The 25,878-nt window shown below is 33.5% G+C and overlaps 1 protein-coding gene across 5 annotated transcripts in view; it reads right to left on the reverse strand.

Annotated features, from left to right (window-relative positions):
* Positions 1–21,491, reverse strand: part of LOC118183244 (uncharacterized) — a 138,025-nt gene extending 116,534 nt beyond the window's left edge. For 3 of the 5 annotated variants that reach the window (XM_035352714.2, XM_035352716.2, XM_035352712.2), the window contains exon 1: positions 21,296–21,490. The gene's annotated coding sequence lies outside the window, so the exon portion shown is untranslated. Of the gene's footprint in view, positions 1–21,295 lie in introns of all 5 variants that reach the window. The other 2 variants (XM_035352715.2, XM_085821956.1) reach the window with 1 other exon arrangement.
* Positions 21,492–25,878: the final 4,387 nt, after the last annotated feature.

Consider the following 25,878-nt stretch of genomic DNA (forward strand, 5'->3'; position numbering starts at 1 on the left):
AGTTTTTCTTTTGCGTCCTCTGCATGCTGGCCTCTTGGCGGAGTAATCGTCGGGTTGTTGTCGTTTCCGTTTTTCCATGGGACGGCTGGTTTTGACGTCCTCCGGTCTGGAGTCCTTCTTGAATTTCTTCTGTTGTTCCTGGTATTTTTGTTCCTCCTGTTGCCGTTTCAGTTTCCGGAACGGTGGCCTTGCTGGCACCTGACTCTCTGGCCCTGGAAGCGTTCTCCTTGATGTATAATTTCTCCTGCGATACGGTGTAGGTATTGTTTTTCTCTTTACCACGGTTTCTTTACGCGGTGCATCTGCATGCTTGTTTTTCTTAAATGCTGGAGTTTGAAAGTTTTCCTTTTTTCTTTTTGGTACCGTCGTCCGGGTTGTAGAAGGGCTAGGTCTCTCTTCAGTTCTCTGCTTCTTGGGTGGTGAAACAGTTGTTGTTATTTCTGGACCTTCTACTTCGTTTAGACTTGAGTCCTGCAAGAAAATTTTAAGGATTTCAAAATCATTTGGATTATAGTATTTCTTCACCTGGTCGGGACTTGCTTTACAGATCTCCCCTCTCACGTTTTTAAGGTATAATACGACTCCTTTGATTTCCTGAATTACATAGGGGCCTTCAAATTTTGGAGCTAGTTTTGCCGTAAAATTGTCTGGGGCACTTGATAAAGAAAATTTCCGCTTCAATACTTTATCCCCAACTTTAAAATCTGCTTCACGGCGTTTTCTATCATAACATGCTTTTTGCTTATTTCTTGCCGTATCCGAGCTTTTAAGCGCCTGATCAATAAGTTTTTGCACATCTTTCTGTTTAAACTCTTGCTCTCTTTGTTGCACAAAGAATAATTTATCTAAAGGCGTAATTAACTTTCGGCCTAAAAATAATTCTGCTGGGGTTTTTCCTGTAGTATCGTGATTTGCCGTTCTTAAAGCATAAGCTAATTCATTTATGTAGCCATCCCAGCGCTTGTGATGTGGGCTCACGTAACTGCGAATTATTTTTACTATGTTTTTATTCACTCTTTCTACTATGTTTGCCTGTGGTCTATACGGAACCATCTTGATATGGCGTATGCCAAGTCCATTGCATATGTTTTCAAATATTTGACTAATGAATTGTTTTCCGTTATCGCTAATGACTTTTATCGGTGCACCGTATTTTAAAATGTATCTGTGTAAGAATGCATCTGCGACTGTTTTGGCTCACGCGCGTTTAAGTGGAACAATTTCTGTCCATTTTGAAAAATGATCTACTATTACTAAAAGAAAACGATTTTTATTTAACTCGCTCTGGGGGAAGGGACCAAGAAGATCTATGCCTAAAATTTCATTCGGAAATGTAGCGCGAATGCTATTTAAGTACCCGGCCGGGCTGTAATTAATATCATTTATTAACTGACATTGATTGCAGGACCTGACATACGCCGTTACGATTTTGTATAATTGCGGGAAATATACCGCCTCGCGTACCCTTTTTAAAGTCTTTCTGACCCCTAAATGACCCGCTGTTTTCACGTCGTGTAATTCCTTAAAAATGCTTAATCGAAGCGAGGCTGGGATGACTGGTTTGTACTCAAGATTTTCGTTTGTTGTTTTCGTATAAAATAATAAATTATCTATTATTTCATAGTTTTCTGCTCTATTTCTTATCGCATCGATATCTGTGTGCTCAAAGCTTTCGGGGTCTTTCAAATATGCATAAATATTTCCAAATTCAGGATCAGCTTTCAGTTCAGTGATAATCGTATCTCTAGAATCTAAAATCTTTGAAGTCAACACAGCGCATTTAAGTTCATTTCCTTCATCGTCCAGTTTTATACGAGAAAGTGCGTCAGCTACATTGTTTTCCTTACCCGGTTTATATTTTATTCTGATATTATATTCTTGGAGTTTTAAAGCCCATCTTATTAACCTGGGCGTTAGGTTTTTCCCCGAGTAAAGTCTACCAACAGCCGCATTATCCGAAAAGACTGTTACTGGCGCTTTGCCGAAATAAACTCGAAATTTGTGTACAGCCATTAATACGGCTAATGTTTCTCTTTCTGTAGCTGTATAATTCCTTTGTATCTGATTCAACGTTTTACTAAAAAATGTCAGAGGATGCCTATTTTGCATAAGAAGCGCACCCACCGCATAGTCTGACGCATCTGCTGCTATTTCCAGGTTTTCGTCCCCCTCCGGGAATTTTAAAACAGGGCATTGATGAACGCTTCTTTTAATCTTTCAAATGCTGTATTTGCTTCCGCTGTCCACGTAAATTTACCTCTCTTTCTTTTGATTACTAAGAGTGTTTCAACAATATTAGCGAAATCTTTTATGAAAGACCGATAGTAAGAACATAACCCAAGGAAAGAAGAAAGTTTCTTGGCGGTGTTGGGCGGTGGGAAATTCTTGATGGCTTTTGTTTTTGAATCTTGCGTTTCTATACCCTTTTGCGAAATTTTATAACCGAGATATTTAAGTTCTTTAGTTGCGAACTTGCATTTTGAGGCGTTAATTGTAAGACCGGCCTCTTTTAATAATTTAAAAACTTCTAGATCATTTATGTGTTGTTCCAACGTACTACTCGTTATAATTATATAATCTAGATAAATTAAAGTTGATTTTCCTAGGACAGGCTTTAGAACAATGTCCATAGCTCTCTGGAATGTTGATGGGGCCCCACACAACCCAAAGGGCATGCGTAAAAATGCATAAGTGCCCGATTTTGTTATAAACGCGGTTTTATGTATGTCTTCGGGTCTCATAGCTATTTGATAGTAGCCAGACGTTAAGTCCAAAGTAGACATGTATCTTGTCGATTTGATCTGTCTAATAATTTCCTCTATAACCGGCAAAGGGTAAACTGGGAATTTAGTAATGCTATTTAGTTTTCTGTAATCGATAGCAAACCTCCAAGCCCTTTTATCCGAAGGAGGAAACTCGTTCTTTTTCCTACATAGTACGACGGGACTCGCGTACTCACTATTTATGGGCGTTATTATTTTATTCTTTAACATCTCCTGAATATGTTCTTCGATGATTACGTCTTTTTGTTTGTCATAGCGGTAAGGTTTAGTCCTACAAGGTTTTTGAACAGTTAATTGTATCTTATGCGTAACTATTTGACAATTTCCCGGCTTTTCTGAAAACAAGTTAGAAAAATTACTCACCACTTGCTGGATGGGTTGCCTTTCATGGTCATTCAGATGGCTAAGGTCCACTTGCGGTTTCTCCACAGGTTCCACCACCCTCTGGTCCATCTCCAGCACCACGGAACTGTCTTGAAAATTCAATTTGGCCCTCGCGGCCCTTAAAAACTCCATACCTAAAATAAGAGGATTTTGCAGATTCTTCACTGTAAAAATTAATACTTTGAGGCTTTCCTCTTTTACCTGTATGTTTAATGATAATTTCCCGATGCAGTGACATGTTTTTCCTTGCGCCGCTATAATTTCCGTATTTTTGGTTTTAAATAATCGTACCCTATAAAAATTCTTTTTGAAGAAATTTTCGCTTATAAAATTTCCTTCTGCTCCTGTATCGATGAGGGCTTCTACTGGTACATCGCCAACCAGGACTTGTATAATTGGTAGATGTGAGTTTTTTACGATGACCGTATTTAAATGTCTTTTTGAGGGTTTTTTTAAAACTTCCGGGGTCTGGACCCTCCCTTTCACAGGCCCCTCTACCCGTTTAAAGCTTTCCTATCAATTTGTGCCCTCTGGGTACGCGGATGTTTATTTTCGAATTTTCTTCTTGGGCCTTGACCTTCGAGGTTCGATGAGTTAGCTTGATAGCTCTTTCCCCCATAAGAGCGATTTGCATTTCTGGTTTCCTCATTTGAAGATTTCCTTCGGGTACTTTGAGAATACGTTGCCCCTCTAGCTTTTTCCGCTATTCTGCGATTTTGAAACTTCACCGCCAATTCAAAGAGCTCCTGCAATGTGCTTGGGTTTCTAATTTCGAAGTAGTCTTGAACAGCGGGTAACAATCTTGGTAAGATTATTTCAATAGTCTCCGCATCGGGTTTCTTCCCATACAGCATATCCGTCAGCTTAATTTTTCGTAGAATAAAGTCCGTCAATTCTTCTATATCCCGTTGATAGAAACTATATAGTTCGGCTTCCAGCCTTGCTCGATCTTTCACTATGGGGAAGGCCTTTACTAACGATTTTTTGAAATTTTCAAACGTATATGTCTGGCTCCCATATTCCCCTAATAAAAATTTGCCTATATTTTTCCACCATAGCGCGGCCTGTCCTCTTAGTGCGGATGTGGCGATGGCAACTTTTTGTCTTTCAGGCACAGGGTAGAGCTGAAAGTGATTTTCTAGGCCTTCTAGAAATATCGCCACCGAATTTTTTCCGTCGAAATTGACGTTTGGCTTGATTGACGCTCTCAAAGTCTGGACCAGGTATCCAAATCCTTCCAATTGGCTTGTCATTTCTTCGTGTTGTCCAGCAGCTTCCATCCGATTTTCGGCCATTTCAGTTCGATAAGTGCTCGGGCGCCAATGTAGCGTTGCGCGCCTCCAACTTGCACGCAACCAAGAGGTGACTGTTGAAACTGGATAACTGACAGAGTCTTGTTAAGGGCTTAAGTCTCTTTTTATTCACCGTAATAAATTACAAGTGCGTGCTCTTGACGCTCACAAACTACGCCAACTCGGCGGTAAAATAAAAATAATAACCTGAAAAGAAACTAAAGACAAGACTCTAACTACGAGGCTCTCTAAAAGTAACTAACCTCACCGCGTTTTACAATACCGCTGCTAATTCAGCAAACTTGAAGATCACTTGAACGATTAACAATTCTTCCAGGCAAGCACACAGGCCGAAACGCGGGGTTCTTCAATTTCTGGCTAACTACCTCCGCGCTCGTGAAGTAAGAGCAGCACACCTCGAACTCGTTTCCTTTCTATTTAACTCAGAATACTTCCGCTGATAATTTGAATCCTTGCGCGTTCAACTAAAATTTACATACTCTGGCATTGGCAGTTCCAGGGGAAAGTAAGGCTTGGCAGGAAAGATAGTTTAAACTTAAAATAAATGTTAGTTAAAATAAATATAAACCCTACAAACACTTAATTTAGACTTTGGTTTCGATACTGTGCAGTATTTTCGTTTTTTCCTGGAGTGTTACAAAATCATCGTTGTATGCTTTATATTTAAAAATTAGGCAGTTTGTGAGAACAGAAATACTATAATATTTCGTTTCCGTAGTTAAAACATTTATTTGTGGAAAAAAAGGGACGAAATTCTTTAATAACATTTTTAACATTAGTATTCAAAATTTTTTCCTTTGTTTATTTGAATTGCAGTGCCTTCAGAAGTACAAAGCATCAGTACTTTTGTCGTTGAGGATAATTTCTAGCATTACATTAAATGAATTGACTTCAAAATATAATCTTTCTCTTGCAGAAGAGGTTGATGAAATGACGTTTGATGTCTGCACAAAACGCATGATGCTGAAATTTCTTATTTTTCAATAAGTAACTGTAGTTCTTATTTCTAGACCAAGTCAATCACTGACTCTAAAATTTAAAAAAAAAAAGGTTGGAGGTTACTTTTAGAATCGAGACAAATGTGAGGCGGTTGACTCAGGTGAAATGCTAGGAAAAACGACAAAATAATTAAAAAATAAATTATGATTGTTAACTTTCAATACTGAAACCTATAGATAGATAAGCGCAGTCTTAAAATTAATTTAAACCAAAAAAGGGCGCTAAATACCCACCTCTGTCTCTGTAAATACCAGGAGGCTGAGATAAATGAATTGGATTTATTCCCTAGATCCCATCACCAGCGCAACTTTGATTTCAGCTTCTACTAATATCTTGTGTGCAGTTCAGCACTGTTTCTTGGGAATGGTATAGGCTGAGAATTAAAAGGGGCTGATATAAATTTAACTGCATTGAATGATCCCTGAATCCCATCTTTGCGGCTTCGAACTCAACATCCCTCGCTATGTGAGGTTTCGGATCTTTTCCGTTGGGATGATACAGACTGAGAAACCTGGCTGAAAAAAATTACTTGCACGGTAAGGAGCGGCGTATTAGGAAGGCTCATCGATGTTATTTCAAAGATATGCTATGAAGTACTCGGCCCCACCTACGATTTGTTTAAATAAATTATCAACCAACTTCCTACTTCCACTGATTGATATTCATCATCATATTGTTTATTCATTTGTGTTGAAACCCACATAAGATCCAATCTCTTATAACTTCTTCATCAACATCTTCTTATCTGGACATGGTCCTTTCCCCACGTACTACTTTGCACGAAATTTGAGCGATTCAGACAAGTGCGTATGTGGGGAAAAGGTAGATCCAGAGCACTATAGTTTCAAGAGCCAGCTCACAAAAGAGCTACACTGCAAAGAAAGGTCACAAATTACGCCTGAGTACATTAAATGTTTACTAACGATCCCTCAATTACAACAAAAGGTTTCCTTAATTATGAAGAAACTTTTCTCATATAAAAGAGAAGACATATGTCAAGATGTTATCACATCTGTATAAGTACCTCTTATTCCATAACTTGCAAAAATAATGCAAGATTTCAGAAATATTGTAAATGTCTGAAATAAGCTAAATATGGTATGAATTGTTTTTACAAAATAATTACAATAAGAATTTGGACTGTATTAGGAGATGAGGGGGAAAAGCATTATGTGATTTTCAAATGTTTACAAATGTTTTTTCTGTGTTTATGATACATTAATTTACAATAATAATAATGTAAGACTTCAGTGCTGATGCAATTGTGTGTAACAAGTTAAAAAGTGAAAGGAAATGTATTAACAAGATAATTTGCCTTGTACCATTCATATTTGAGTTTGTCAAGCAATTGACTTTAACAGATAGTGCAAATTAAATTTAAACAGATAGCGATTTATGCATTGCTAATGACGACATGTCTAGTAAATTAATAACTAATAACTGATTAGTGTTATAAAAATAATTAAATACTGTGCTAAAATTAAACTAATTTTTACAAAGGGTACGAATCCTAGGCCTCACTTTTCATGTGATTAAAACGGAAATAAAACTGAATAAACCAATTTATGTGGGAATGTGTATTTTAGACTTATCAAAAGGTTTCATTATAATGTGATGAAATCTAAATAGAAAGACTTACTATTATTACTTATAGACTTACTATAGACCATATACATTACTGTATATGGATACAGATAGTTTTATGTATGATATTAAAACAGATGACTTTTATAACGACATGAAAAATATGATTGATTATTTTAATGCATCAAATTTTCCTAAAGAATAATATAATTATAACGTAATATACTTTTAAAAATTGAAAGAGTATTTGGTAAAATGAAAGATGCAAACAAAGGTAAAATTTACTGCAAATAATATGATTTAAATGATATTTATGGTAGATAAACATTTTTTTCAAATTTCGGTACATATATTAACTATTAAATTAGTAATAATTCTATAATGACTACAATTCTAACTCTGAGATGCTTCTATAGAAAATGCCTCTGAGTCCTCGTTTTATGTAAATTCTTTCATTTTTTAATCATTTTTTATACTTATCATACTTTTTATACTTTTATTTCAAAAACATAAGATTTTATATTTTTCTTGTAATTTTTAAAATTTTTTAACTGAAATTTAGTAAATGATGTATATAATTAAACTTCTTAATCTTGAGATTCATTTTGGTATCATAGTTTGAAAAAAAAAAGAATTCAATAACAGCTCAGATTTTTTGCAGTTTTTCAGATTACTTTTAAAGTAGAAGATGGAAGATTGTTTCGATTTAATTCAGATAAGCACTAAGCCTGGAAAGTTAATTTCTCTCCAGAAGATTTAGAAAAATTTCTAAAAAATCTGATGTGTACACCACATGACTTCCTTGTATTGGAATATTAAATTATACGAATTTTTTCTCGCATTTCATTTAAACTTATTGGATTGAATTAAATCTACTTCGCCGACAGCGCATAAACCACAATAGAATAAATGCATTCTTTAAAATTCACTCTAGTATTTGTTTACCATAGCGACACTCTGGCGCTAGATTCATTTAACAGTATTAATAATTATATAACAGTTAACTTATATAATAATTATATAACGGAAACTAAGTTAACTGTTATATAATCCAATAATTATATAACAGTTAACGTATATATTTCGTTCATATTATAACTCATAATGCACAAAATTTATATCATTTAAAGAATAGAATTATCTAATCGTTGCCACATGTTCTATTCAAATACTATAATAAAGCTAGAATGATGTATAAAAGAAATTAAGCAAACAAAACAAAAAAGAAACAGTTTTTCACAGACGATTGAGTATTTTTCATTTAATTAATTCAGTTCTCACTTCGCGAAAAGGCAAAAATACATAAAAACTCAAAATATCTATATTAAAAATTACGAGGTAAATCTCAAACGCTTATTTCCTCAAAAAAATTCCAGAAAGAATTAAGCATGATTTAATTGGCAACAATAAATGAATGCGTTATCTTTGTTGTTGCGAAGCTAAGTTTCTCTAGATTGGCAACAAATCCACTAGTCTCCTGTTTCAAATGTAAACATCAATGGCCGCCATTAAAAACAGGCTTAGCGGCAATTAAACAACTTTAAAATTGCTGATAATTCTAAAAATATTGCACACAGATTTACTAAAGGCATAAAATCCTTAACCGGAAGATAAAAACAACATAATTCAATCATTTTTAAAGCAAAAAATGTACAATTTACAAACATATAAGAGTAAAGGAACCGAGATCACTGAGCCGAGTAACAGAGTGAATATGTATTTATATACGTTTGGTGCGGCCGATTGCAACCAAAATACGAGGTGCACATCTACATGTTATAGCAGTCCTATATACAAAATTTCAACGTTCTGAAGCTACTCGTTTTTGAGTTATGCGAGATACGTACGTACGCACGTACGTACATACGTTCGTACAGACGCCACGAAAAATTCTCTTCAGAATCAATTTTAAAGCAGTTTTATAATTTTTTTGAAGGAAAAGAGTATTTTATTCTGCCCTTACGTACAGATATCACGCAAAAACATCGTTAAATTGCATTCGATAGCGGTCAAAATGGATACTTTCGTTGAAATATGCTGCCTGAAACTTTTCGCGATTACAATACTTCCTTTTTACTTCGTACAAGGAAGTAAAAATGTTTATATTAATAATTCATACATTTGCAGTGTGGCTTTCAGGGCCTCCAGATACTGGCATTCCAGCAAAAATAGTTCTCTTTTTTTTCCCTGGACTTTCCATCTGGACGCAGTAAATTGATCTTTGCAAAGTTTTGAATTTGAAAGTTTTCGAAAGTTTTGAAAGATGTTTATGGATTTTTGTGTTATGATTTGAAAGAACCAAATGACATTTTTAGATTCGAGAATATGAAACTTGAACCGTTTTCAGGATTCGTAGGATATGAAGATTCGAGTGTCAGATCCCGGTTCTTTATGAAATTTTGAAAGTCATTCGTGAGTTTTTTGTAAAACTTTTTTTTTAAATTATGCTACTGATGAAATTTACAATTTTTATAAAGAACTTATCAATCCCTGTTTGCTTTGTACTGTTCATTAACAGTTTTTCCCAGTCGTATCTTCGATCTCGTAAAATTTCTTGTTGTTTTTGCGATTACCACGTTTCAGTTCAAGAGCTTTGCTTAAATTTCCAACTGCCTTTCTAGAAATGACTGAGGTTGGCATGTAGTTTGCTTCTTCCAAATCATATTCATTATCAGTTTCAGTATCTGTAACTCCTTTAAGAGGACTCATACACCTTAAAACCCATAAGATCTTCGAATATCTGACTGTTGCAAGAATTGGGATAACTTATTTATTTTAAAAGCTATTACTTCCAACTTTTTACAGCTGACTACATAATATAGCTGCTTTCTGAAATAGTCATCAGAAAGTTTGTGTTGCCACAAATATTTTTATAATTTAATCCGCTTTGTGACAACATCTTTCGTCATGTTTCCACCTTGCGCGCACAGTTTAAAATATTCTGTTGCATAATTTAATTCCCTGCTTAATACATAGCTTTTATAACATTTGGAAACTACTGTGAACCTAAAATTCTTAAATTTTCACGTTAAATTTTTATTTTATTTGGAATTGAGTTTATAAAATGTATTTTATTAAAAAATCTGTAATGTTTTCGTCCATAAAATTTTTCAATATTAAAATATTTATCAGATTTTTGGTTCAGTTAAAAAATAGTGCCCATATAAAGAATTCCATCAAATTTCAAGTGTGTACCGTTAGCCATTTTTAAAATATCGTGCGCGCAAGGTGGAAACATTGCGAAATATTTTGTCACAAAGAGGATTAAATTACAAAAATATTTGTGGCAACACAAACTTTCTGGTTACGAGTTTCCAAAGCAGCTATATTATGTAGTCAGCTGTAAAGGTTGGAAGTAATGGCTTTTAAATTAAATAAAATATCCCAATTCTTGCAACAGTCACATATTCGAAGATCATGAGGGGTTTAAGGTGTATGAGCCCCCTTAAGCATTTTCTTTAATATTTTAATCAACTTTTTTGCATATTATTAAGAACTTATCGTTTATCGAAAAGTATTCCAAAAATAAATTGTCGTTATTTCCCCTGATAATCAGTAACTCTGGCTATAGCACCCCACTGTATTGGCTGTAACCATCTTTGAATGAAATCTGTACTGTAATGGCATTTGAAAGCTTTTATAACGTTAATATAGTTTAAAATTTAGGTGAGAAATTACTAGTATTTCAAAATTATAAGCAGATTAAACATTACTGATGTAAATTAATAATATAATATGAAACTTCTTATGGCGATCGCTTCCCTAAAACAATTATGAAAATGATCACTTCTAAGAAAAATGTGTAACAAATACTGAACTGGATAATTATGATATCACTGTAGAGAAAATAACTCAGTATCATGACAGAGGCCATCAGATATACGTTTATTAAGACCAGCATTAAATATAAAATTTCGTCACCATACTAAAATCGTTTATTAAATATCTTTTTTCGAAGGCCAGTGTTGTTACTAAACCAGCTTACTTCTCGGAAATTACAGCATTCCACAGGAAATCGTCATGATTAGCCAATTATTTTTATATTTGTAATTTGTGATTATTTTTATATTTGTAACTTTAATAATTTACCTTAATTTACTAAATTGCAGTAATTCCTCAGTTTTACTTAATAGTAATTTTATTAAATTATTATAATTTACCTTAATGTTTCCCATGCTTTTCCAACATTGTCAGCAAACGATTAACTTAATGTGCAGCTATTATCAATTTTTTGTTTTGCCTATACGTATTACACGTATAGGCAAAACAAAAAATTGATAATAGCTGCACATTAAGTTCTTCACTGTTTACAGACATGGGATTAAATTTCCTCTAATTTAAAGCTCCCGCGTGGGGTGGTGTGGTTATCTGACAGTTTTGTTTTAATCAATTGCAGCAAAGCAAATGAGGGCTATTGCTCAGGGAAGGAGTACTTTCGAGAATGATATACTAAACGTTGGTCGTTTGATTTTCTGTTTAATTGATTAAAACAAAGTACCCGAGGACTAGAGAAGTATTCACAAAGAATATTTTAGAGAAACTGTCTCTTATCTTTCTCTCATATAGGGAAAATCTTAAAAACTTCATGCAGGCAGCAAGTTCTGAGTATTCAAACACGGAATGAAATATCAATGTTCAGCGAGTTTGCCATTCTACCATTGATACCATTTTCCACAAACAGTAGTAATTTCAATAAATATGAGCAAAACGTCAGTTGTTTTCTGCTTAAGATTTTCTCTTTCATTAAAACATTTATTCTTTGCCTTTCTGGCAACTATAACAGCCAATATGTTGTGTCTTATTCACGCACTTTTTTTAAAAAAATAAATATTAACAATGATGTACAGTAATTTTTATGCTAAAGTTTCGTGTAGATGTTTATTTCTTTGCTTATGATAGTTATTAGAAAAAGCATATGGGGATGTTTCTTTTGTGAAGGTTGTAGAGTTATTAGGATATTTTTACGCAGGAGACCTGAAAAATGTGCAGTACCCTCTCCAGGACTCGAGCCTGGATCTTTCGAACACGCATCTAGTATGCTTCCAATTACACCACCAAGGCATGCGGAAAGGAAGGAGAAAATACCTTATATATATATATATAATACCTTATATACTTCCCCTTTTAAATGGGACTGGGGATTAGGGGACTCAATTGCCAAATCCTGGTTGTAACGAATTATTGTCCACCGCCTTTTAGTTCCAGCGAAACTTGTAGAGTCATTAGGTTTTTTGATGTTGGTGACGTGAAAAATATGCAGTGCCCTCGGCGGGGCTCGAACCATGTACCTCTCGAATACGCCTCAAATATACTCCCAGTTACACCACGGATTTACATGGAATTTAAAATTAGGCAAAAAACCAATCTGAGTTTGGAGTATATTTTGAATAAAACGCTAGCGATTTCGTATTTGATCACACACAGGTCTCCTTTCTTCAAGAAAAAAAACATTTTTCCAAAACGGGACTTGCGGTAAGCATTTTTATGCCAAAAGCAATGGACAGAGCAAAGCGAACATGAACGTACAGTGACTTAACGAGGAAAATAATAATGAAACTGAAAAACTAAGATATTAGAATTCTGAAAGCATTAGGAAAGAGGGGATTGGAAATAATGTTATTAACTAAATAGGATAATTTTTTTTAATGTAAAAAATTTCCAGGAAATTTAAAATATGAACTATAGAAGGTTTACAGATAATTTTTGTAAAACAAAGCCACAACTGTGTTTAACAATTCAACTATAGTAGCTATCGAGGATATGTTTATTTCTCCTTTTCAAACATGAGATTCGTGTTACTTGACGTAAAATTTTAACCCTCTTTTAGTTAGATCAATATATTAAAAACCACACTGACAAAGTATGCTGTAAATTCCCCCAAGAATTAAAATCAGAGATGGGATCTTTAAAAATCGATCAGTGAATTTTACTGATGATTAAAATAACTGCAAGGTTGAACTTGTGGAGAATCGAAGCATTTTTGTAATTAACATAAGGATTAAATGAAATGACGACAAAATTATTAATACTATTTCCCATAGCGGAGGGCCTTTTTTGGTGGCAAGAAGAAACGTTTTAAGTCCTTTAACAATGACTACAGGAGATCATCCTCTGTCAGTGCCAATCGATTTCATATAATTGATTTCATGACAGAGCAAAGATTTCAAAGAACAAACTTTGATGCCACGATATGCGCAAAAGTAAAAAAGAAGTTATTTTTTGTTTAGTAGTGAAATATGATTTAGCATGGGGAAGCAAACAGAAAATTGTTTACGGAAGGGGTAGGCAATTGTTTTGGCTGAGTGTTCACTTTGTGGAAGTGGAAGTTAGAGGACAGCCGCACTTTTATAATGATTACATGCATTAGTTAACTTTGCGTTTCAGAAAAGGTACAAATTGAACCATACAAATTAATACATATAAATTAAATAAAATAGTGCAAGTTTTATTAAATTTATGTATTGTGTTAATTTCATAACATCTAAAGCTGCAAGTACATTTAATTTTAGAACCAGTTTAATGAGACAAATGTACCCTATCACACTTTTCCACAATCTTTTTTAATGACGAGTTTTTTAATAAGGACTCATCACAACCTACAAGTCAATGTCTATCAAAGAACATCTATATTTACTCATTTTGATCTTTAAGCAAGAAAAACCTTTCCTCACAAATACATGCATATCCATGTAAATTTTCCCAACAAATTTCTTCATACATGGAAATTTTTGAGGAGATAAATATTTGTAAAAGTCAACTAATGTCACAGCATTAAACATTTCTTTCACAGTGTAATCTGACTGCAAGTCAGTAAGTTCAAACTGCAGGTCCTCAGATGTTGTGGTAATATCAGAGGAAACAAGATAAAAGAACAAACTGAATGTTGGTTCAACTTTCTTGAAGTCCTGAAATCTTCTTGCGATCTAGTCCTCCAGCCCCTGTAAATGATTTCTAATCTTAGCAGAAGCACTTCTAGGCATTTTCTGTTTTTCTAATAAAGGGAAATAAAAAAAATTTGCTTTACCTGCTTGCCTTGCATGCATATCTAGTTTTACTTTGAATGATTTTATATGTTCCCATATTTCACGTGCAAACAACCCCTTTTTCTGCAATGTCACATTCTGTTCCCTCAATTTCTCAAATACATCAGCTGCAAACATCATCTCATATTTCCACTCCTCACATCCTACTTTTATAACAGAATCATGAGATGTTTCCCTTTGTCCGGAAATAAGTGGATTTCATTCTGCAATGCCCAGACTCTTTTTATCACTTTGACCAGGCTCAACTACCTCCCACTGTTGTGTCAAATTAGCCTTCATACTCTGCCTCCACATCCTTAAGAAAGATTTAAACTGCCAATGTAGGAGTGCCCTTGCTCGATTGTATTCACCACACAAACAATAGGATCTACTCCATGCTTTTTCACACAAAAAACAGAATTTATCCCATGCTTTTTAAGACCAGTGCAGCTTTACAAAGGCTCTTCTGATGCAAAATGAAATGAAAAGCGAAGATATCACTGTAAATATATTGTGCTTGTATTTTTTTTAAAAGCTTAACCATACCTACATTTTTTCCGCTCAAAGCTTGTAAGGATCCTAAGTTTTACTAACGTTTATTTTATTTTAAATCTTTACTATCACTTCTTATTTTCTACTTCCGGCCAGAATTAAAAGCTTTTAACTTATTTATACAAATCTGTCTTGCTAACGCCAAGTACTTAAGTTGTGGCTTTTTGCCAAGCAAGAGAGAGGAAGGAGTTATTAGAAGCAGGCCGCTTGCCATAGTAGTTTTACTCGTTTGCTGGTTGCCTTCAAGGCCAGAGGTTTAATCCTCTTGATAATTTTAAACGTATCGTAGTTTTAGCAGCTCTCTGTACTATATACGGCTTTTTGTTAATTAACGGCCAATCTTAAAGTAGGCACTTGTATATTAATCCAAAGTTAGTTTAGTTACAGTTTTAGTTAATATTTTTATATTCTTACGTTCAGACCACAAGTGGTTGGTCTCTGTATTCCGAAGTCCGGAAATCTCTGTAAAGATAGAAAAATAAAGGGTTTCGTATACCCTTCCTGTGTGTATTGTCTACTTCACAATTTATTGAACATAGCTTTAGTAAGCTCCCTGTTTCGAGTCAGGACAATTCATGTTTCCAAGGCAAGTAAAGAGGAATACCAGTCCTGATAAGCTCTCAAGTCCAGACCAGTGGTTCTATTTTTCATTGATTCTAAGCCAAGTAATTTCTCTGTGATGAAGAATTTTTCATTAATTCTACGAACAAAGATGAGTAATTGTTCAGTATCTTCGTTATCTGTTTTCTCATCCGGTGCCAAAGAAAACCAAACAAAATTTTTGCTCGCAGGATTCCGTTGTTCTGCGATTTTGTCTCTAATTGACTTAATACACCGCACTTCAGTCCTCGACAGTGAAATGCTTTCGAATTTGTTTCTCACATTAGGATACAACACATTTGCGCACTCTGCTATTAGACTGCTTAATAAACTCGCTCTCCGGAAAAGACTTCTTGCGTTTAGCAGAGTTGTAGTCTACCATGAAACTTGCTTATGTAGCGCTATTTTGATGTGTTGATTCCTTTGTAAATAATAATTACTGCTTAATACTGCTTCTTCAATATTTTCACGCATTCCGCAGCTTTTATTTTGCGCTCTTCTTTGGAAAGATTGCAGACACATTCGCATTATTATGTGTCGTGATGTCATTACAGACTTCCGTTTCCTGACACTTAAACACACTACTTAATTCTTTGTATTACGAAAGAAATATTTGTTTGACCTGGTTTAACTAAATTTAGAAAACTGATGCAAAGACAAAATTGAAATTAACCAGATCAACATGAAACTCACTGTGTATCGTATCTATACTGAACATACGTATTAATGTAGCCGTTCTAGTGGAAAATGCGATACGAATCCTTGGTCGCGCAGAGATAGGAAATCTCGGTTCAAGGCGAATTTTTCTGCCCATCTTAGCGGACCACAGATATAAAATTTAAAAAACAAACTCTTATGCGTCCATTCTCTGCATGTGGCCCGGGAACCGCTATTTCCCATCCTTGGTTTACGGAAATGTGGCATTAAAATTAAATTTGTTGCCGATAATCAGAATATCAAGGAAAGGAAGGAAATCATCAGATTCAGTTTCAAAAGTGAACTGGATGGTCAACTCAAATGAATTCATAGCAGATAAAATCTCCGTAATAAATCCTTTTTATTACAAGTCAAATTGCGCGAATGCGTCATCAACGTAGTAAATCCAAAGCTGAAAAGATACGTTTTCATATAATGAACTCAGAACAGTACGTGTAAATAGTATCAACAAGACTGAGGCACTTTTTGGGGTTATGCCAGAAAGACATGACTTCAAAATACAATAAATGCAAATAATTACTATCAAATTATTAGTTTAAATCCAACTATTACCTCAAAATGCAAATAACTACTATCGCCAAACTGAAATATTAGTTACAGGCAATCCCAGGTAATCCTTCAGTTTGGCAATAGTAATTATTTCGGAAAGGAAAGTGGATTTGACTGAAAAATGATTTAGCAAGAGAAATTAACTCATGAATTTAAGCAGATGTGAAATTTCATTTTCAAAATCTGTTTTCAAGACAATTTAATGCTCTCTTAACCGTTAGTAAACAGTGCTTTAACATAAAAAAAGCATAACTGAGTGCGACGGCGAAATATACGTAAGATTTTAGATTATTAATATTATTTACCTGTTCCGCCCTAAGGCACTACACGGAAGATAAGGCTGCCTTTGTGAAGAATTTTCTAAGAGAAGACGTCTCATATTAACACGTTACACATGGGGAAAATCACGAAAACGTCTATGCAACCAGCCCGTTCGCGAGATTCGAACCTCAGACCGAATTACCAATGCTCAGGGACTTTACCGCTTGGCCCCTGGTGGGACAAATGATTCGATGATTCAAGACAATTTTTGCGGCGCAGATGTATTAAGAAATTAATAGATAAAATTTAGAAAACAAATGTTTGGTTAAAACATGTAATGCTGTTCCAAAGTTATTAGGCGAAACGGATTTCCAGTTGCGTGAAATTTCGAAAGGACATTAAACTTAGCAAACAATAACTGGAATGAAATTTTTTTTAAAGAGTTGGAAATATGTGAGAGGACTTAAAATTTGTTTTAACTTTCGAGATATTAGAAAGCTGAAAGATTTTTAGAGATCAAATAGTATGGGCTTTACGTTTCAGTTTCGTAACTCCATTAATGTTATTTGGGCATAACAACGATCTGCCCATTCTTATCTGCTTTGAAAATAAAAATGTTGGATTAGGAGGAATTTACTTAAAGTCTGCTTTTCTTTTTGGTTAAGATTCGAAAAAAATGAATTAATAATGAAATTATTTTCGTGAATATTTAAGTGGTGAATTGTATCTTTCTTTACTTCCGATATTTTAAGGAATTTAGAAACCTTTCTTAATAGAATTTTAAATTCCTTAAAATTTGGAGAGTGAAAGTTTCGGAGAGTTGAAAGTTTACATGTGTGTTAAAAATTGAAGTTATACTTCAGTACTTTCATTCGATCCTGCAAGGTATCCCTATTACAGATATTAAAAACATAATCAGTATGAACAGTTATACAGTTACCAGTTTGCGCGGTGATAGATGATTGGAGTTTAAACATTCGGGATTTACAGTCAAGAACTGTCTTCAGGCGTTGACAAGCAGTTTTGGTATCTAGACCAATAATTATAACCATTAGATAAAAAATTAAAAGCTGAATTGGCAATTTTCAAATGAAAGTAGTATAACTCAGACAGACTTTATACGTGTTTTTTAGAATGGAACAAAAACGTGAAAATTTGAATTTATGCATGATTTTGGAAACACAAACAGAGAATTTAAGATTTCTTTTGACTTGCGTAAGTTTGGGTATGATATTCTGAAGTTTGATTTAAGGAAAAATTGGACAGTGTTAAAATATTCCATGCGTTTTAGACATAGCTTCCAAAAATGGTAATTTTCTGATGGTAAGGCAAAACAAGTGGGTGAAACACAGAAGGAGGAAATGTTTAAAACAGGAAATAATATGGAAAAAGAGCCGAATGGTTAAAATATAAAAACTTCGAAAACGGCAATAAGAAAAAACAGTATTCAAAACGATTAAAACTACAAAAGTACAATAAAAGCAAACCAGTGTTAATGATGATGGAAAACTGTAGAGTATTAAGAAAGATTTCGGATTAAGAAAATGTCAGGCAGAGATATTAGATCAATTAATCCTTCAATTCCAATGATCACCTCCACAGAGGCCCAAAATTATGTGAAACGGCAGCAGGTAGCCTTCAAGATAGTATAGGACACTGATTAAAAAAATAATGTTTTAACTCGTAAAGAACGAAGGTACAAAAAATTATATTGACTGTGGCAGCGTTTCACAAACTATGGTCATTCCATTTGCGTTTTTGCAGCTGAGGATGGTGGTTCGGTAAAACCATCGAAACTAGTCCTGTGAAAATTTGAAAATATAACGCTGATTTTTGTTATTTGACTTCTGAATTAGTATGGCCAGGAGGCCAAAAGTGGTCTTCGAAGCCCATCCTTGTGGCCGTTCTAGATTAAAAAAAGACAAAAAAAAAAAAAAAAAAAAAAAAAACATTTCAAGCTTAACTGCATATACTGCCCTATAGCTGAAAATCTCAAAGGTTCGAAATTACATATGGTTTTCTTCTATCACCTTTCTCACAATATCGACATTTTATGAAATACATTAGCGGTTACCTGTCTATGGTCTTTTCACAATAGAGTTGACAACAAAAGAGGGATTCAAACAGCGATCGCTGAGCTCATTACCAGTGGAAACAGAATATAGTGAACTGTACAATTATGCTTTAAAAATTATAATTATATTTGCTTCTATGTATCTCAGCGAGATAGAATTTTCTTCATCCACTTAAATAAAAAAAAAGTACTAAAGTTAGTTTGATTTATGCGACGATCACAGTTTGGATGTATGACTACACCATACATCCAAACACAAAACAGCTGTGCAAAAAATAACAAGCTCATCTACCTCATTTCGAATAGCCTTAAATTTCAAAAACCGAATACGAATTTTCTTCTGTCAGCTTAATTACTTAGTATTAATATAAAATTAACTAAATTTTAATTACCTGCATTTTAAAAATATTAAAAATATATTGGTAGTAGCATATGCTACAAAACTTGCTACCGAAGGAGATAAGAATAAAGTAGTCCACAAAACCTAATTTATAAAAGTGAACCCCCACTTGAAAAAAGTTTGAAAATTACTGGACTATGGTCAAAATGCAGCAACAAAAGCAAGTGCAATTTTCAGTTAAGAATGAAATAAAATTCCCATATGTGAACACTTAAAATTTTTCTTTGTGGGTTTATATTCCAAAATGTAACAATACATAAAATTCTAAACTTGAAATTTATAAACTAATAGATAAAAATATTTAAATAAAATATCTTTACGTATGACTATAACTAGAAAATAAATACTTTATATTGGATTAAAGTTTACTTTCTTGAAATAGTATATAGTTTTATAATTTAGTTTACTTTACAACTTAAACAAAATATCATGGTGTTATAGACTGAAAGAGTGCTGTGTGTACACATTTATTTCTCACGTGCATCAAAAATTACACATTGTTAATTTCATAAAACAGTGCACAGTAATTTTTGTGAAACTGAATAAATGAAGATTTTTTAACATGCGAAGTAATTTTCTGCAGAACACATCGTACAGATGTAATGGAAACATGTAAATTTCTTCCCGAAAGAAATCTCTGAAATATATGGAATATTTTAGATATATATTTGAACTACTACAATTATTATGATAAAACCTCTCTGAAACTAAAACAAATAAAATTCTTCCCTAAGACGAATGCTAAAATTAAAATTTCGAATTTAAGTTACTATATTGTTTCAAAAAAAGAGTTTTTATGCACATGCATATGCAAACTACAAGCAACTCAGTTAATATTTTGTTAAAGAAACAATGACTGATCATATAATTAAACCCTGTTTGCGTAATAATTGTTGAAACTATAAACAAAAATGTTGCGTTAATTAATAGTTAAACGTATACAGTTAAGATTAATGGTTAAACGTATACAGTTATTACTTGATTTATTGTTTCAAAAAACATGTTATGTATATACGTTATGTATTACGAATAACTAAACAAGCATGCTTTTGCAGAATGTTATCTGCTCAAATACAAACTAATAGCTAATAAAGTAAATTAAAAGTTTACATTAAAAATTAATATGTAAGTCCATATGTTATATACTACTTTCATTTATATACAAAAACGAAATGCGTTTTCATGCATTTATTAAGAATAACTAAGTTAGAATTTTAGTTGATAAACTCCTGACTTTTCAGTAACGTAATGTTTCATTTTCACAACGTATGAGCATTATCTGAATAGGGATTTAAAAAGCGCTCTTGTGTAATTTTTGACCTTATACTGCAAACTGATGCCTAAAACCTTTAACTTTGTTTTTGAATACAAATAAATAAATAATTACCATAAATATAACATTCATATGTATCAGTTAATCATAGATAATATAAAATACAATAAAATGGAAATAAATAATATTAAAAACCTGCAAAAAACAGAAAGAAAATAATGCAATAAAAAAACGGAATCTGCCAAAATCAGAAGATATCATATGGGTGCAATATCGAAAGTATAATTACTCGTTTTACTAAGTCAACATAAGTCACATTCAACTTTTGACTACAATAGCTTTTAGCTCAATGATTAATTAATCAGTTTTACTAAAGCATCAAAATGACCATGAAAAATTTAAATAATACACATTCTTTTTGTGAGAAAACGTTCGGATTATAAGAAATATTTTATGTTACTAACTAATAAAGAAGCGTATTAAAAACTTTTCCGGAAATGTTTCCAAATCACTCAAAACTCGTTGTTTTATTACATCATTTTTTATAAACACGTTATGTGGGAGCTTTCAAACCCAAACCATGCATTACTTCCGGAAGTGAGTACTGCATATTCGCGTATCCTAAGGAAACTAACCGACATTCAACTCTGTGAGTACTTCTTAGCCACCTCCCAGTTCTCAGTGATGCCCATTCAACACTAGTCTAAGCCAAGAATACCTCTCTGGCTCCCATTTCGTAACAGATGACTTAATCCTCTTTCACGTAATCGGAATTTCGACTTACCTTGTGTTAGGTGCACCTAATCCGAATGTCATGCATGTTGTTTAATCCAAGGTTACAGGTCAGGGGCAACAGCGTAGAAGAAAATAATAACAATAATGATGCGAGAAGAAAAAAAAAATTGGAGGGTGGTTGAGAGCGCAGAAGGAAAGTTGAGAAGATGCTGAAGCTCTGCCATTGGAAGAGGCATCTTTCCACTATTCTAGGAGCGCCAATTTTGGAACAACGTTGCGAGCTTGGGGAACATCAACAAACGTAGTTCTTTATAAGTGGTTTTTTCTTTATCTTCTTTTTCTTTTCAATCCGACGCAAACCTAAAGTTGTTTTTATAACTATTTTGGGGGTTATTCGCAAATTTAAAAACGATTAAAGGGCTCAATTTACAGGATATGGTGTGCAATGCAAAAGCTGCAAAAATATTTCATGACAACACAGTTTATCGTCCTTTTATATATGCCCGGAGTCCCCTACCCCAGTATTTTAGTAAATGAGCTTTTTTGCACAAATATTAATTTGTATGAAAGTTATTTCTGATTTCTTCCACGTGGTAGTTAAAAATAATTAAAAGTTTGAAAAAATAAAAATTACTATTTGAGGAACATTTAGTTCACATATGAGAAATATTTTTGAACTAGATTTGCTACATCTGAGTTAACCTAAGTAACATATAGCTTCCTACCATACGATTTAAAAAAAGGGGCGGCGAAGGTTTTCAGCAGATTTGTAATTTAACTGCATGACTATACTGTTCAAAGAATTTAAATAGAAAGTTCGCAGGAGCATTTATTTGTTTAGAAAAGATATTAATAATAATAATAAAAAGATTAAAAATGAACATATAACAGTAAATCAAATATTGAGATTTTCTAAGTTTCATTCCAGCTTGAAGTATTTGGTTCATAACTGAGCATACTTGGGTACACTGTATCACCTGCTAAGTAGTAATCATCTACTAAGGTACACTGTTATATTGAGTCATTTATAAAAATATTAATTCAAAATAATAGATTACAAAATAATAGCACTGCTCCCCAACATTCATGTGAACGTAGTTGGTCCTAAACTTTTTACCATATTTGAAGAAGTAATTCTTTGCATCAATCGGAAACTACAAAATATTGCTAACAAAAGATAAGTTGTAATACCTTGTCTACAACAGAGACTCGACTTTCTGACCTTCTGTTCTGCAGATTGGTAAGTTACTACTGAACTAAGGAAGCTAATCTTGGCTACTGCTTTTCTTTTCTTTTGATCAAAATTCACCATGATTTCATCATCCGCATCGTTCAAGCTTCCTTCTTTCTTCTATCAAGAAAGCGGGGAATCTATGCAATATCAGTAGAGTTATTGCCTAATCTCAAAAAGGAGTTGAACCGTTTATAACTACAAGCTTCTGCTCAAACAGGAGCCAAGACCTTATTTCGTACGTAGATGCTAAAACGTACGTAGATGCATGTACGTAGATCGCACGTAAATGAGGGGCACCCAAAAATAGAAAAATTATTTTAAGCAATTATATTATACTTTACATTTGCATACCCTAGTCCCTTTAAAGTCGTATTCTCTGGCTGCATTGGTGTTAAGCTTAATTTTTTGCCCCTAATTCATATAACTGAATTGCTTTTTTTATCCGCTCAGTTGTTTTCTGAAAGCTTTCTTTATCCGAAAACAATGGCACTGAATAAGATTTAATGAGTGAGAGGCACGTACTATATTATTGTGGGATGGCATCATTCATTATAATCGGATGACGCGACAAGCTATGAGAATAAATCTTTTACTTTTCCGATGATAGAAGGCAGACGATTCCGCGATTAAGACGACGATGCGACTGAAAGATGTTCACATGTAAAAGACGGTCGATTCTCTTTCATCTGTAAATATATCTATTTCCTTCTACGTATGTAATTACTTTGTAGTTTGTTGCAACTATTCATGTTTAATTAAATACTCAAGTTATTTGTAAATTGGACTAGTTTATTAGCCCCTAGACAGCCAACTAAGAAGTAAGTTTACAACATCATATTCCTAGACAATAAATACCGATTCTACAGATTTGGGCGCTCCGGCCGCGATGAGCCTAGGAAGAAGCATTATGAATATTACAAAATAAGAGAAGTAAGTTTTGTTTCGATTATTTCCACATTGTTACTTCTAAGAATAGTGTTCTATGATACTGTGAATTAAGATGACTACCTTAAATTCTATTCCTAGAATTTCAAATTCTTTAAAGACTGGGCCTACTAAGTCAATTAAACTTTTACATCAAATTGTGTTTGGAACTTTGGGTGATCGAAAAAATAGAGCTAGATTGCGTAACTTTTGCGGTTTTCCATCTGATTTTAATATTGAAGAAACAAAACAAGAATTACTTAAAACTCTTACTGCAAATGATTTTATTTCTGTGTGTAATTTGTTACATCTTAATTATGATTCAAATCCTGATAAAAACTGTGATTTGATATTGAATAGTCTTTGTGATTTTAAGCTTTTAAAATCCGAAAGTGATGACGATGATGAGTTATCTGAAAACGAAAGTGTTTATGATTCTGATAAAAATGATGATATTAATTCTGTTCGGTCAGAATCACCTCTCACAAATAACTCAGTGAATGAAAACATTATAATGCCTAGCAATATTTCCCTACATTTTCGTGATATCTTAGAAACTGTTTCTGAATTTAATGGCACTGATACATATCCAGTTGAATCCTTCATTGGTGATTTAGAAGAATCTTTTAAATTATTTAAGTTATCGGAATTACAGAAAATTGTGTTTGCTAAAAAATTGCTTACTGGTTCTGCTAAAGTATTTATTAGGTCTTTGAAAGGTATAATATCATGGAAAAAATTAAAAGAAAATCTTTTATCTGAATTTGGTTCTAAAATAAACAGTGCACAACTTCATAATTTGTTACAGAAACGACACTTAAAACCTGGTGAATCACTTTCCGAATATTTAATTGCCATGCGTGAAATAGCCAGTTGAGGTTCTGTTGATGATTCATCAATTCTTGATTATGTAATCAATGGGATACCAGATCAGAGTAGTAACAAAATTGTTTTGTATGGGTGTAAAACTATTTCTGAATTCAAAGAGAAATTAAAAATATATGAGAAAATTCGCGTTCCAGATACGAAAAATAAGGGTTATTCAAGTACTATCACACAAAATAAAACACGCGCTGTACCTAGTAAGATTAAAGAGCCAAGGTGTTATAATTGTGGAAGTTTAGGCCATAAGTCGAATTTTTGTAACAATAAGAGTAAAGGATTTAAGTGTTTTAAATGCGATTTGTTTGGACACAAAGCCGTAGATTGTTCGAAAACATCATCTAAAAATATCCAAGATGCCAAAACTGTTACTCCAATAACTCAGACTTGTCAGAAAGAAATGCATAAAACTGTTAATTTGGGTAATTTGCAAATTGATGCTTTAATAGATACTGGTAGTCAAGTAACACTAATCCGAGAAGATATACATAAAAAGATAGGTTCTCCTGAACTTAAGTCGGCAGAGCTACAGTTAACGGAATTTGGCAACAAACCTATAGAGAGATTTGAAGGTGAATTCCAAATTAATGGTTCTTCATTTAGATCAAATATTTGTTTTATCGCAGAAAACAAGAAATCTGAAAATGATTCTGAAGAGCTGAAAAATGCTTATTGCAATGGAAATGGTTCTGAAGAAGGATTTGAAAAAGTTGTTAATTATGGTTTTTTACTTCCAAAACCAGAAACTAATCCTGTTAGTATAGTTCCTGTTACAATACAGAATGTGATCAAACTGGATACTTCATCTACAGTTAAAGCAAGTGGCATTGATTTCCTTATTGTGAATTCTGATGATGTCCCGAGTGACGCAGATTCTTCTGTAAACGAAAATGATGCTATTAAAGATGAATTTGAATTAGTGCAAAAAGGAAACTCAAGCACAATACAATTAGCTTCGAAGCCAACGAGGAGAAACGACACTGCAGAAGGAGATTCTGAAGAGAATCATTTTTCCGAAGAAGAATCAGTTGCTAAAGATGATGAATCAAATGTGAATTCTACTAGAACAATTTCAGTGAAATACCTTACAATAAAGAAGGAGAAGAAGCCGCTGGAGACGAAGAATCTACAGAGACCAACGAAGAAGAAGAGAAGATTGAAAAGCAGAAGTCAGTCAGAAAACCTGATCACAACGACGCTGATACGGAAAGCAAAGACGGAACAAAAGAAATTAAAGAAGGTGAGAAAAAAGAAGCGGAAAAGCAGATTCAGAAGATCCAGGAAGAAAACTGAAAATCTTTCATAATGAAATATCAATTTTGATGATTCCTGATTTAGACGTTTTTCCCGACTAGACAAATTTCTCCCGATTTGACTAATGGACTATTATTTTAAAGACGTGAACTAATTTAAGAAGACTGAAGATGATGTCTAAGGATGAAATGTATAAAGGAAGACGGCTTAAAGAAGATGATTTTGAGAAGACGCATTCGACTGACGGATCTTGAAGATATCTAAGACGCATTCAGAAGACGTATCCAGACGGTATCTAAGAAGACGCATTCAGAAGACGTATTCAGACGATGTTTAAA

Source organism: Stegodyphus dumicola, chromosome 8, assembly GCF_044657685.1.
Source record: "Stegodyphus dumicola isolate Sdum_Otavi_A_Nest chromosome 8, ASM4465768v1".
Taxonomy (NCBI): Eukaryota; Metazoa; Arthropoda; class Arachnida; order Araneae; family Eresidae; genus Stegodyphus; species Stegodyphus dumicola.